Here is a 12,049-nt window from a genome sequence, read left to right as displayed (position 1 = left end):
AGTCTTATTGTTAAGTCTTAAAAGTTATATTTTAGGGTTCAGTCTTAGGGTTAAATTTTAAGGTTAAGTCTTCGGGTTAAGTCTTAAGGTGAAGTCTTATGGCTTGAGTCTTAGGGTTAAGTCTAAAGTTTAATTCATAAGTTTAAGTCTTAGACTTAAGTCTTGGGGCTAAGTCTTAGGGTTAAGTCTTAAATCTTAGGTTTAAGTCTCAGTGTTGAGTCTTAGGGATAAGTCTTTGAATTAAGTCTTCAAGTTTTGTCTTAAGGTTTAACCTTAAGTTTAAATCATAGGGTTAAGTCTTAGGGTTAAGTATTGAGTGTAAATCTTAAGGTTACGCTTTAAGGTTAAGTCTTAATGGTACATCTTAAAGTTAAGTCTTAGCATTAAGACTTAGGGTTAAATTTCAAGGTAAAGTCTCAAGGTTAAGTCTCAGGGCTACGTGGTCAAGTTGTGTCTTAGGATTCAGTCTTAGGGTTAAGTTTTGAAGTTAAACTTGAGGTTAAGTCTTAGGGTTAAGTCTCAGGCTTATGTCTTAGGGATAAGTCTTAAGTTTAAACCTTAAGCTTAAGTCTTAGGGTTAAGCCTTAAGGTTAAGTGTCAGGGTTAATTCCTAAAGGTTAAGTCTTAAGTTTACATCTCATAGATTGAGCCTTAGGGTTAATTAAGTCTTAAGTTTACATCTCATAGATTGAGTCTTAGGGTTAAGTCTTCATCTTAAGTCTTAGGGTTAAGTCTTAGAGTACAATCTTGAGGATAAGTCTTATGGTTAAGTCTTAATGTTAAGTCTTAAGGTTGAGCCTTAAGGTTAAGTCTTAGGGTTAAGCCTTAGAGTTATGCCTTGGGGATAAGTCTTAGGGCTAAGTCTCAGGATTAAGTATCAAGGTTAAAGCTCAAGGATAAGTCTCAGGGCTACGTTTTAGGGTTAAGTCTTCAGGTTAAATCTTAGGTTTAGGTCTCAGTTTTCAGTTTTAGGGATAAGTCTTATGGATAAATTTCACGACTAAGTCTCAGGGTTGAGTCTTAAGGTTAAAACTTAACCTGAAGTCTTAGGGTTAAGTCTTATGGTTAAATCTTAATGTTAAATCGTAATTTTAAGTCTTAGCGTTCAGTCTAAAGTTTAAATCACAAGTTGAAGTCTTAGGGTTAACTCTTTAGAGTTACGTCTTGGGGATAAGTCTTAGGGTTAAGTCTAAACGTTTCAGTCCTAAGGTTAACTCTTAGGGTTAAATCTGTAAGGTCAACACTTAAGGTTAACTCTTAGGGTTAAGTTTAGGGTTAAGCCTTAAGGTTACATCTTCAAGTTAAATATTAAGGTTAAGTCTTAGGGTTATTTCTTAAGTTTAAGTCTGAGGGTTATATCTGAGCGTTAATTATTAAGTTGAAGTCTTAGAGTTCATTCTCAGGGTTAAGTCTTCAAGTTACTTCTTAAGGTTGAGGCTTAGGGTTAAGTTTTAAGGTTAAGTCCGAATGTTACATCTTAAAGTTAAGTCTTAGGGTTAAATCTCAGTGTTAAGTCTCAAGGTTAGGTCTCAGGGTAGAAGTCGTAAGGTTGTGTCTTAATGTTCAGTCTTATTGTTAAGTCTTAAAAGTTATATTTTAGGGTTCAGTCTTAGGGTTAAATTTTAAGGTTAAGTCTTCGGGTTAAGTCTTAAGGTGAAGTCTTATGGCTTGAGTCTTAGGGTTAAGTCTAAAGTTTAATTCATAAGTTTAAGTCTTAGACTTAAGTCTTGGGGCTAAGTCTTAAATCTTAGGTTTAAGTCTCAGTGTTGAGTCTTAGGGATAAGTCTTTGAATTAAGTCTTCAAGTTTTGTCTTAATGTTTAACCTTAAGTTTACGTCATAGGGTTAAGTCTTAGGGTTAAGTATTGAGTGTAAATCTTAAGGTTACGCTTTAAGGTTAAGTCTTAATGGTACATCTTAAAGTTAAGTCTTAGCATTAAGACTTAGGGTTAAATTTCAAGGTAAAGTCTCAAGGTTAAGTCTCAGGGCTACGTGGTCAAGTTGTGTCTTAGGATTCAGTCTTAGGGTTAAGTTTTGAAGTTAAACTTGAGGTTAAGTCTTAGGGTTAAGTCTCAGGCTTATGTCTTAGGGATAAGTCTTAAGTTTAAACCTTAAGCTTAAGTCTTAGGGTTAAGCCTTAAGGTTAAGTGTCAGGGTTAATTCCTAAAGGTTAAGTCTTAAGTTTACATCTCATAGATTGAGCCTTAGGGTTAATTAAGTCTTAAGTTTACATCTCATAGATTGAGTCTTAGGGTTAAGTCTTCATCTTAAGTCTTAGGGTTAAGTCTTAGAGTACAATCTTGAGGATAAGTCTTATGGTTAAGTCTCAGGGTTAAGTCTTAATGTTAAGTCTTAAGGTTGAGCCTTAAGGTTAAGTCTTAGGGTTAAGCCTTAGAGTTATGCCTTGGGGATAAGTCTTAGGGCTAAGTCTCAGGATTAAGTATCAAGGTTAAAGCTCAAGGATAAGTCTCAGGGCTACGTTTTAGGGTTAAGTCTTCAGGTTAAATTTTAGGTTTAGGTCTCAGTTTTCAGTTTTAGGGATAAGTCTTATGGATAAATTTCACGACTAAGTCTCAGGGTTGAGTCTTAAGGTTAAAACTTAACCTGAAGTCTTAGGGTTAAGTCTTATGGTTAAATCTTAATGTTAAATCGTAATTTTAAGTCTTAGGGTTCAGTCTAAAGTTTAAATCACAAGTTGAAGTCTTAGGGTTAACTCTTTAGAGTTACGTCTTGGGGATAAGTCTTAGGGTTAAGTCTTAACGTTTCAGTCCTAAGGTTAACTCTTAGGGTTAAATCTGTAAGGTCAACACTTAAGGTTAACTCTTAGGGTTAAGTTTAGGGTTAAGCCTTAAGGTTACATCTTCAAGTTAAATATTAAGGTTAAGTCTTAGGGTTATTTCTTAAGTTTAAGTCTGAGGGTTATATCTGAGCGTTAATTATTAAGTTGAAGTCTTAGAGTTCATTCTCAGGGTTAAGTCTTCAAGTTACTTCTTAAGGTTGAGGCTTAGGGTTAAGTTTTAAGGTTAAGTCCGAATGTTACATCTTAAAGTTAAGTCTTAGGGTTAAATCTCAGTGTTAAGTCTCAAGGTTAGGTCTCAGGGTAGAAGTCGTAAGGTTGTGTCTTAATGTTCAGTCTTATTGTTAAGTCTTAAAAGTTATATTTTAGGGTTCAGTCTTAGGGTTAAATTTTAAGGTTAAGTCTTCAGGTTAAGTCTTAAGGTGAAGTCTTATGGCTTGAGTCTTAGGGTTAAGTCTAAAGTTTAATTCATAAGTTTAAGTCTTAGACTTAAGTCTTGGGGCTAAGTCTTAGGGTTAAGTCTTAAATCTTAGGTTTATGTCTCAGTGTTGAGTCTTAGGGATAAGTCTTTGAATTAAGTCTTCAAGTTTTGTCTTAAGGTTTAACCTTAAGTTTAAATCATAGGGTTAAGTCTTAGGGTTAAGTATTGAGTGTAAATCTTAAGGTTACGCTTTAAGGTTAAGTCTTAATGGTACATCTTAAAGTTAAGTCTTAGCATTAAGACTTAGGGTTAAATTTCAAGGTAAAGTCTCAAGGTTAAGTCTCAGGGTTACGTGGTCAAGTTGTGTCTTAGGATTCAGTCTTAGGGTTAAGTTTTGAAGTTAAACTTGAGGTTAAGTCTTAGGGTTAAGTCTCAGGCTTATGTCTTAGGGATAAGTCTTAAGTTTAAACCTTAAGCTTAAGTCTTAGGGTTAAGCCTTAAGGTTAAGTGTCAGGGTTAATTCCTAAAGGTTAAGTCTTAAGTTTACATCTCATAGATTGAGCCTTAGGGTTAATTAAGTCTTAAGTTTACATCTCATAGATTGAGTCTTAGGGTTAAGTCTTCATCTTAAGTCTTAGGGTTAAGTCTTAGAGTACAATCTTGAGGATAAGTCTTATGGTTAAGTCTTAATGTTAAGTCTTAAGGTTGAGCCTTAAGGTTAAGTCTTAGGGTTAAGCCTTAGAGTTATGCCTTGGGGATAAGTCTTAGGGCTAAGTCTCAGGATTAAGTATCAAGGTTAAAGCTCAAGGATAAGTCTCAGGGCTACGTTTTAGGGTTAAGTCTTCAGGTTAAATCTTAGGTTTAGGTCTCAGTTTTCAGTTTTAGGGATAAGTCTTATGGATAAATTTCACGACTAAGTCTCAGGGTTGAGTCTTAAGGTTAAAACTTAACCTGAAGTCTTAGGGTTAAGTCTTATGGTTAAATCTTAATGTTAAATCGTAATTTTAAGTCTTAGCGTTCAGTCTAAAGTTTAAATCACAAGTTGAAGTCTTAGGGTTAACTCTTTAGAGTTACGTCTTGGGGATAAGTCTTAGGGTTAAGTCTAAACGTTTCAGTCCTAAGGTTAACTCTTAGGGTTAAATCTGTAAGGTCAACACTTAAGGTTAACTCTTAGGGTTAAGTTTAGGGTTAAGCCTTAAGGTTACATCTTCAAGTTAAATATTAAGGTTAAGTCTTAGGGTTATTTCTTAAGTTTAAGTCTGAGGGTTATATCTGAGCGTTAATTATTAAGTTGAAGTCTTAGAGTTCATTCTCAGGGTTAAGTCTTCAAGTTACTTCTTAAGGTTGAGGCTTAGGGTTAAGTTTTAAGGTTAAGTCCGAATGTTACATCTTAAAGTTAAGTCTTAGGGTTAAATCTCAGTGTTAAGTCTCAAGGTTAGGTCTCAGGGTAGAAGTCGTAAGGTTGTGTCTTAATGTTCAGTCTTATTGTTAAGTCTTAAAAGTTATATTTTAGGGTTCAGTCTTAGGGTTAAATTTTAAGGTTAAGTCTTAGGGTTAAGTCTTAAGGTGAAGTCTTATGGCTTGAGTCTTAGGGTTAAGTCTAAAGTTTAATTCATAACTTGAAGTCTTAGACTTAAGTCTTGGGGCTAAGTCTTAGGGTTAAGTCTTAAATCTTAGGTTTAAGTCTCAGTGTTGAGTCTTAGGGATAAGTCTTTGAATTAAGTCTTCAAGTTTTGTCTTAAGGTTTAACCTTAAGTTTACGTCATAGGGTTAAGTCTTAGGGTTAAGTATTGAGTGTAAATCTTAAGGTTACGCTTTAAGGTTAAGTCTTAATGGTACATCTTAAAGTTAAGTCTTAGCATTAAGACTTAGGGTTAAATCCCAGGGTTAAATTTCAAGGTAAAGTCTCAAGGTTAAGTCTCAGGGTTACGTGGTCAAGTTGTGTCTTAGGATTCAGTCTTAGGGTTAAGTTTTGAAGTTAAACTTGAGGTTAAGTCTTAGGGTTAAGTCTCAGGCTTATGTCTTAGGGATAAGTCTTAAGTTTAAACCTTAAGCTTAAGTCTTAGGGTTAAGCCTTAAGGTTAAGTGTCAGGGTTAATTCCTAAAGGTTAAGTCTTAAGTTTACATCTCATAGATTGAGCCTTAGGGTTAATTAAGTCTTAAGTTTACATCTCATAGATTGAGTCTTAGGGTTAAGTCTTCATCTTAAGTCTTAGGGTTAAGTCTTAGAGTACAATCTTGAGGATAAGTCTTATGGTTAAGTCTTAATGTTAAGTCTTAAGGTTGAGCCTTAAGGTTAAGTCTTAGGGTTAAGCCTTAGAGTTATGCCTTGGGGATAAGTCTTAGGGCTAAGTCTCAGGATTAAGTATCAAGGTTAAAGCTCAAGGATAAGTCTCAGGGCTACGTTTTAGGGTTAAGTCTTCAGGTTAAATCTTAGGTTTAGGTCTCAGTTTTCAGTTTTAGGGATAAGTCTTATGGATAAATTTCACGACTAAGTCTCAGGGTTGAGTCTTAAGGTTAAAACTTAACCTGAAGTCTTAGGGTTAAGTCTTATGGTTAAATCTTAATGTTAAATCGTAATTTTAAGTCTTAGCGTTCAGTCTAAAGTTTAAATCACAAGTTGAAGTCTTAGGGTTAACTCTTTAGAGTTACGTCTTGGGGATAAGTCTTAGGGTTAAGTCTTAACGTTTCAGTCCTAAGGTTAACTCTTAGGGTTAAATCTGTAAGGTCAACACTTAAGGTTAACTCTTAGGGTTAAGTTTAGGGTTAAGCCTTAAGGTTACATCTTCAAGTTAAATATTAAGGTTAAGTCTTAGGGTTATTTCTTAAGTTTAAGTCTGAGGGTTATATCTGAGCGTTAATTATTAAGTTGAAGTCTTAGAGTTCATTCTCAGGGTTAAGTCTTCAAGTTACTTCTTAAGGTTGAGGCTTAGGGTTAAGTTTTAAGGTTAAGTCCGAATGTTACATCTTAAAGTTAAGTCTTAGGGTTAAATCTCAGTGTTAAGTCTCAAGGTTAGGTCTCAGGGTAGAAGTCGTAAGGTTGTGTCTTAATGTTCAGTCTTATTGTTAAGTCTTAAAAGTTATATTTTAGGGTTCAGTCTTAGGGTTAAATTTTAAGGTTAAGTCTTCGGGTTAAGTCTTAAGGTGAAGTCTTATGGCTTGAGTCTTAGGGTTAAGTCTAAAGTTTAATTCATAAGTTTAAGTCTTAGACTTAAGTCTTGGGGCTAAGTCTTAGGGTTAAGTCTTAAATCTTAGGTTTAAGTCTCAGTGTTGAGTCTTAGGGATAAGTCTTTGAATTAAGTCTTCAAGTTTTGTCTTAAGGTTTAACCTTAAGTTTAAATCATAGGGTTAAGTCTTAGGGTTAAGTATTGAGTGTAAATCTTAAGGTTACGCTTTAAGGTTAAGTCTTAATGGTACATCTTAAAGTTAAGTCTTAGCATTAAGACTTAGGGTTAAATCCCAGGGTTAAATTTCAAGGCAAAGTCTCAAGGTTAAGTCTCAGGGTTACGTGGTAAGGTTGTGTCTTAGGATTCAGTCTTAGGGTTAAGTTTTGAAGTTAAACTTGAGGTTAAGTCTTAGGGTTAAGTCTCAGGATTATGTCTTAGGGATAAGTCTTAAGTTTAAACCTTAAGCTTAAGTCTTAGGGTTAAGCCTTAAGGTTAAGTGTCAGGGTTAATTCCTAAAGGTTAAGTCTTAAGTTTACATCTCATAGATTGAGCCTTAGGGTTAATTAAGTCTTAAGTTTACATCTCATAGATTGAGTCTTAGGGTTAAGTCTTCATCTTAAGTCTTAGGGTTAAGTCTTAGAGTACAATCTTGAGGATAAGTCTTATGGTTAAGTCTTAATGTTAAGTCTTAAGGTTGAGCCTTAAGGTTAAGTCTTAGGGTTAAGCCTTAGAGTTATGTCTTGGGGATAAGTCTTAGGGCTAAGTCTCAGGATTAAGTATCAAGGTTAAAGCTCAAGGATAAGTCTCAGGGCTACGTTTTAGGGTTAAGTCTTCAGGTTAAATCTTAGGTTTAGGTCTCAGTTTTCAGTTTTAGGGATAAGTCTTATGGATAAATTTCACGACTAAGTCTCAGGGTTGAGTCTTAAGGTTAAAACTTAACCTGAAGTCTTAGGGTTAAGTCTTATGGTTAAATCTTAATGTTAAATCGTAATTTTAAGTCTTAGCGTTCAGTCTAAAGTTTAAATCACAAGTTGAAGTCTTAGGGTTAACTCTTTAGAGTTACGTCTTGGGGATAAGTCTTAGGGTTAAGTCTAAACGTTTCAGTCCTAAGGTTAACTCTTAGGGTTAAATCTGTAAGGTCAACACTTAAGGTTAACTCTTAGGGTTAAGTTTAGGGTTAAGCCTTAAGGTTACATCTTCAAGTTAAATATTAAGGTTAAGTCTTAGGGTTATTTCTTAAGTTTAAGTCTGAGGGTTATATCTGAGCGTTAATTATTAAGTTGAAGTCTTAGAGTTCATTCTCAGGGTTAAGTCTTCAAGTTACTTCTTAAGGTTGAGGCTTAGGGTTAAGTTTTAAGGTTAAGTCCGAATGTTACATCTTAAAGTTAAGTCTTAGGGTTAAATCTCAGTGTTAAGTCTCAAGGTTAGGTCTCAGGGTAGAAGTCGTAAGGTTGTGTCTTAATGTTCAGTCTTATTGTTAAGTCTTAAAAGTTATATTTTAGGGTTCAGTCTTAGGGTTAAATTTTAAGGTTAAGTCTTCGGGTTAAGTCTTAAGGTGAAGTCTTATGGCTTGAGTCTTAGGGTTAAGTCTAAAGTTTAATTCATAAGTTTAAGTCTTAGACTTAAGTCTTGGGGCTAAGTCTTAAATCTTAGGTTTAAGTCTCAGTGTTGAGTCTTAGGGATAAGTCTTTGAATTAAGTCTTCAAGTTTTGTCTTAATGTTTAACCTTAAGTTTACGTCATAGGGTTAAGTCTTAGGGTTAAGTATTGAGTGTAAATCTTAAGGTTACGCTTTAAGGTTAAGTCTTAATGGTACATCTTAAAGTTAAGTCTTAGCATTAAGACTTAGGGTTAAATTTCAAGGTAAAGTCTCAAGGTTAAGTCTCAGGGTTACGTGGTCAAGTTGTGTCTTAGGATTCAGTCTTAGGGTTAAGTTTTGAAGTTAAACTTGAGGTTAAGTCTTAGGGTTAAGTCTCAGGCTTATGTCTTAGGGATAAGTCTTAAGTTTAAACCTTAAGCTTAAGTCTTAGGGTTAAGCCTTAAGGTTAAGTGTCAGGGTTAATTCCTAAAGGTTAAGTCTTAAGTTTACATCTCATAGATTGAGCCTTAGGGTTAATTAAGTCTTAAGTTTACATCTCATAGATTGAGTCTTAGGGTTAAGTCTTCATCTTAAGTCTTAGGGTTAAGTCTTAGAGTACAATCTTGAGGATAAGTCTTATGGTTAAGTCTCAGGGTTAAGTCTTAATGTTAAGTCTTAAGGTTGAGCCTTAAGGTTAAGTCTTAGGGTTAAGCCTTAGAGTTATGCCTTGGGGATAAGTCTTAGGGCTAAGTCTCAGGATTAAGTATCAAGGTTAAAGCTCAAGGATAAGTCTCAGGGCTACGTTTTAGGGTTAAGTCTTCAGGTTAAATTTTAGGTTTAGGTCTCAGTTTTCAGTTTTAGGGATAAGTCTTATGGATAAATTTCACGACTAAGTCTCAGGGTTGAGTCTTAAGGTTAAAACTTAACCTGAAGTCTTAGGGTTAAGTCTTATGGTTAAATCTTAATGTTAAATCGTAATTTTAAGTCTTAGGGTTCAGTCTAAAGTTTAAATCACAAGTTGAAGTCTTAGGGTTAACTCTTTAGAGTTACGTCTTGGGGATAAGTCTTAGGGTTAAGTCTTAACGTTTCAGTCCTAAGGTTAACTCTTAGGGTTAAATCTGTAAGGTCAACACTTAAGGTTAACTCTTAGGGTTAAGTTTAGGGTTAAGCCTTAAGGTTACATCTTCAAGTTAAATATTAAGGTTAAGTCTTAGGGTTATTTCTTAAGTTTAAGTCTGAGGGTTATATCTGAGCGTTAATTATTAAGTTGAAGTCTTAGAGTTCATTCTCAGGGTTAAGTCTTCAAGTTACTTCTTAAGGTTGAGGCTTAGGGTTAAGTTTTAAGGTTAAGTCCGAATGTTACATCTTAAAGTTAAGTCTTAGGGTTAAATCTCAGTGTTAAGTCTCAAGGTTAGGTCTCAGGGTAGAAGTCGTAAGGTTGTGTCTTAATGTTCAGTCTTATTGTTAAGTCTTAAAAGTTATATTTTAGGGTTCAGTCTTAGGGTTAAATTTTAAGGTTAAGTCTTCAGGTTAAGTCTTAAGGTGAAGTCTTATGGCTTGAGTCTTAGGGTTAAGTCTAAAGTTTAATTCATAAGTTTAAGTCTTAGACTTAAGTCTTGGGGCTAAGTCTTAGGGTTAAGTCTTAAATCTTAGGTTTATGTCTCAGTGTTGAGTCTTAGGGATAAGTCTTTGAATTAAGTCTTCAAGTTTTGTCTTAAGGTTTAACCTTAAGTTTAAATCATAGGGTTAAGTCTTAGGGTTAAGTATTGAGTGTAAATCTTAAGGTTACGCTTTAAGGTTAAGTCTTAATGGTACATCTTAAAGTTAAGTCTTAGCATTAAGACTTAGGGTTAAATTTCAAGGTAAAGTCTCAAGGTTAAGTCTCAGGGTTACGTGGTCAAGTTGTGTCTTAGGATTCAGTCTTAGGGTTAAGTTTTGAAGTTAAACTTGAGGTTAAGTCTTAGGGTTAAGTCTCAGGCTTATGTCTTAGGGATAAGTCTTAAGTTTAAACCTTAAGCTTAAGTCTTAGGGTTAAGCCTTAAGGTTAAGTGTCAGGGTTAATTCCTAAAGGTTAAGTCTTAAGTTTACATCTCATAGATTGAGCCTTAGGGTTAATTAAGTCTTAAGTTTACATCTCATAGATTGAGTCTTAGGGTTAAGACTTCATCTTAAGTCTTAGGGTTAAGTCTTAGAGTACAATCTTGAGGATAAGTCTTATGGTTAAGTCTTAATGTTAAGTCTTAAGGTTGAGCCTTAAGGTTAAGTCTTAGGGTTAAGCCTTAGAGTTATGCCTTGGGGATAAGTCTTAGGGCTAAGTCTCAGGATTAAGTATCAAGGTTAAAGCTCAAGGATAAGTCTCAGGGCTACGTTTTAGGGTTAAGTCTTCAGGTTAAATCTTAGGTTTAGGTCTCAGTTTTCAGTTTTAGGGATAAGTCTTATGGATAAATTTCACGACTAAGTCTCAGGGTTGAGTCTTAAGGTTAAAACTTAACCTGAAGTCTTAGGGTTAAGTCTTATGGTTAAATCTTAATGTTAAATCGTAATTTTAAGTCTTAGCGTTCAGTCTAAAGTTTAAATCACAAGTTGAAGTCTTAGGGTTAACTCTTTAGAGTTACGTCTTGGGGATAAGTCTTAGGGTTAAGTCTAAACGTTTCAGTCCTAAGGTTAACTCTTAGGGTTAAATCTGTAAGGTCAACACTTAAGGTTAACTCTTAGGGTTAAGTTTAGGGTTAAGCCTTAAGGTTACATCTTCAAGTTAAATATTAAGGTTAAGTCTTAGGGTTATTTCTTAAGTTTAAGTCTGAGGGTTATATCTGAGCGTTAATTATTAAGTTGAAGTCTTAGAGTTCATTCTCAGGGTTAAGTCTTCAAGTTACTTCTTAAGGTTGAGGCTTAGGGTTAAGTTTTAAGGTTAAGTCCGAATGTTACATCTTAAAGTTAAGTCTTAGGGTTAAATCTCAGTGTTAAGTCTCAAGGTTAGGTCTCAGGGTAGAAGTCGTAAGGTTGTGTCTTAATGTTCAGTCTTATTGTTAAGTCTTAAAAGTTATATTTTAGGGTTCAGTCTTAGGGTTAAATTTTAAGGTTAAGTCTTAGGGTTAAGTCTTAAGGTGAAGTCTTATGGCTTGAGTCTTAGGGTTAAGTCTAAAGTTTAATTCATAACTTGAAGTCTTAGACTTAAGTCTTGGGGCTAAGTCTTAGGGTTAAGTCTTAAATCTTAGGTTTAAGTCTCAGTGTTGAGTCTTAGGGATAAGTCTTTGAATTAAGTCTTCAAGTTTTGTCTTAAGGTTTAACCTTAAGTTTACGTCATAGGGTTAAGTCTTAGGGTTAAGTATTGAGTGTAAATCTTAAGGTTACGCTTTAAGGTTAAGTCTTAATGGTACATCTTAAAGTTAAGTCTTAGCATTAAGACTTAGGGTTAAATCCCAGGGTTAAATTTCAAGGTAAAGTCTCAAGGTTAAGTCTCAGGGTTACGTGGTCAAGTTGTGTCTTAGGATTCAGTCTTAGGGTTAAGTTTTGAAGTTAAACTTGAGGTTAAGTCTTAGGGTTAAGTCTCAGGCTTATGTCTTAGGGATAAGTCTTAAGTTTAAACCTTAAGCTTAAGTCTTAGGGTTAAGCCTTAAGGTTAAGTGTCAGGGTTAATTCCTAAAGGTTAAGTCTTAAGTTTACATCTCATAGATTGAGCCTTAGGGTTAATTAAGTCTTAAGTTTACATCTCATAGATTGAGTCTTAGGGTTAAGTCTTCATCTTAAGTCTTAGGGTTAAGTCTTAGAGTACAATCTTGAGGATAAGTCTTATGGTTAAGTCTTAATGTTAAGTCTTAAGGTTGAGCCTTAAGGTTAAGTCTTAGGGTTAAGCCTTAGAGTTATGCCTTGGGGATAAGTCTTAGGGCTAAGTCTCAGGATTAAGTATCAAGGTTAAAGCTCAAGGATAAGTCTCAGGGCTACGTTTTAGGGTTAAGTCTTCAGGTTAAATCTTAGGTTTAGGTCTCAGTTTTCAGTTTTAGGGATAAGTCTTATGGATAAATTTCACGACTAAGTCTCAGGGTTGAGTCTTAAGGTTAAAACTTAACCTGAAGTCTTAGGGTTA

Source organism: Falco punctatus, assembly GCF_963210335.1.
Source record: "Falco punctatus genome assembly, contig: scaffold_35, whole genome shotgun sequence".
NCBI classification, from domain to species: domain Eukaryota; kingdom Metazoa; phylum Chordata; class Aves; order Falconiformes; family Falconidae; genus Falco; species Falco punctatus.
Note: the sequence above shows the minus strand (reverse complement) of the source record.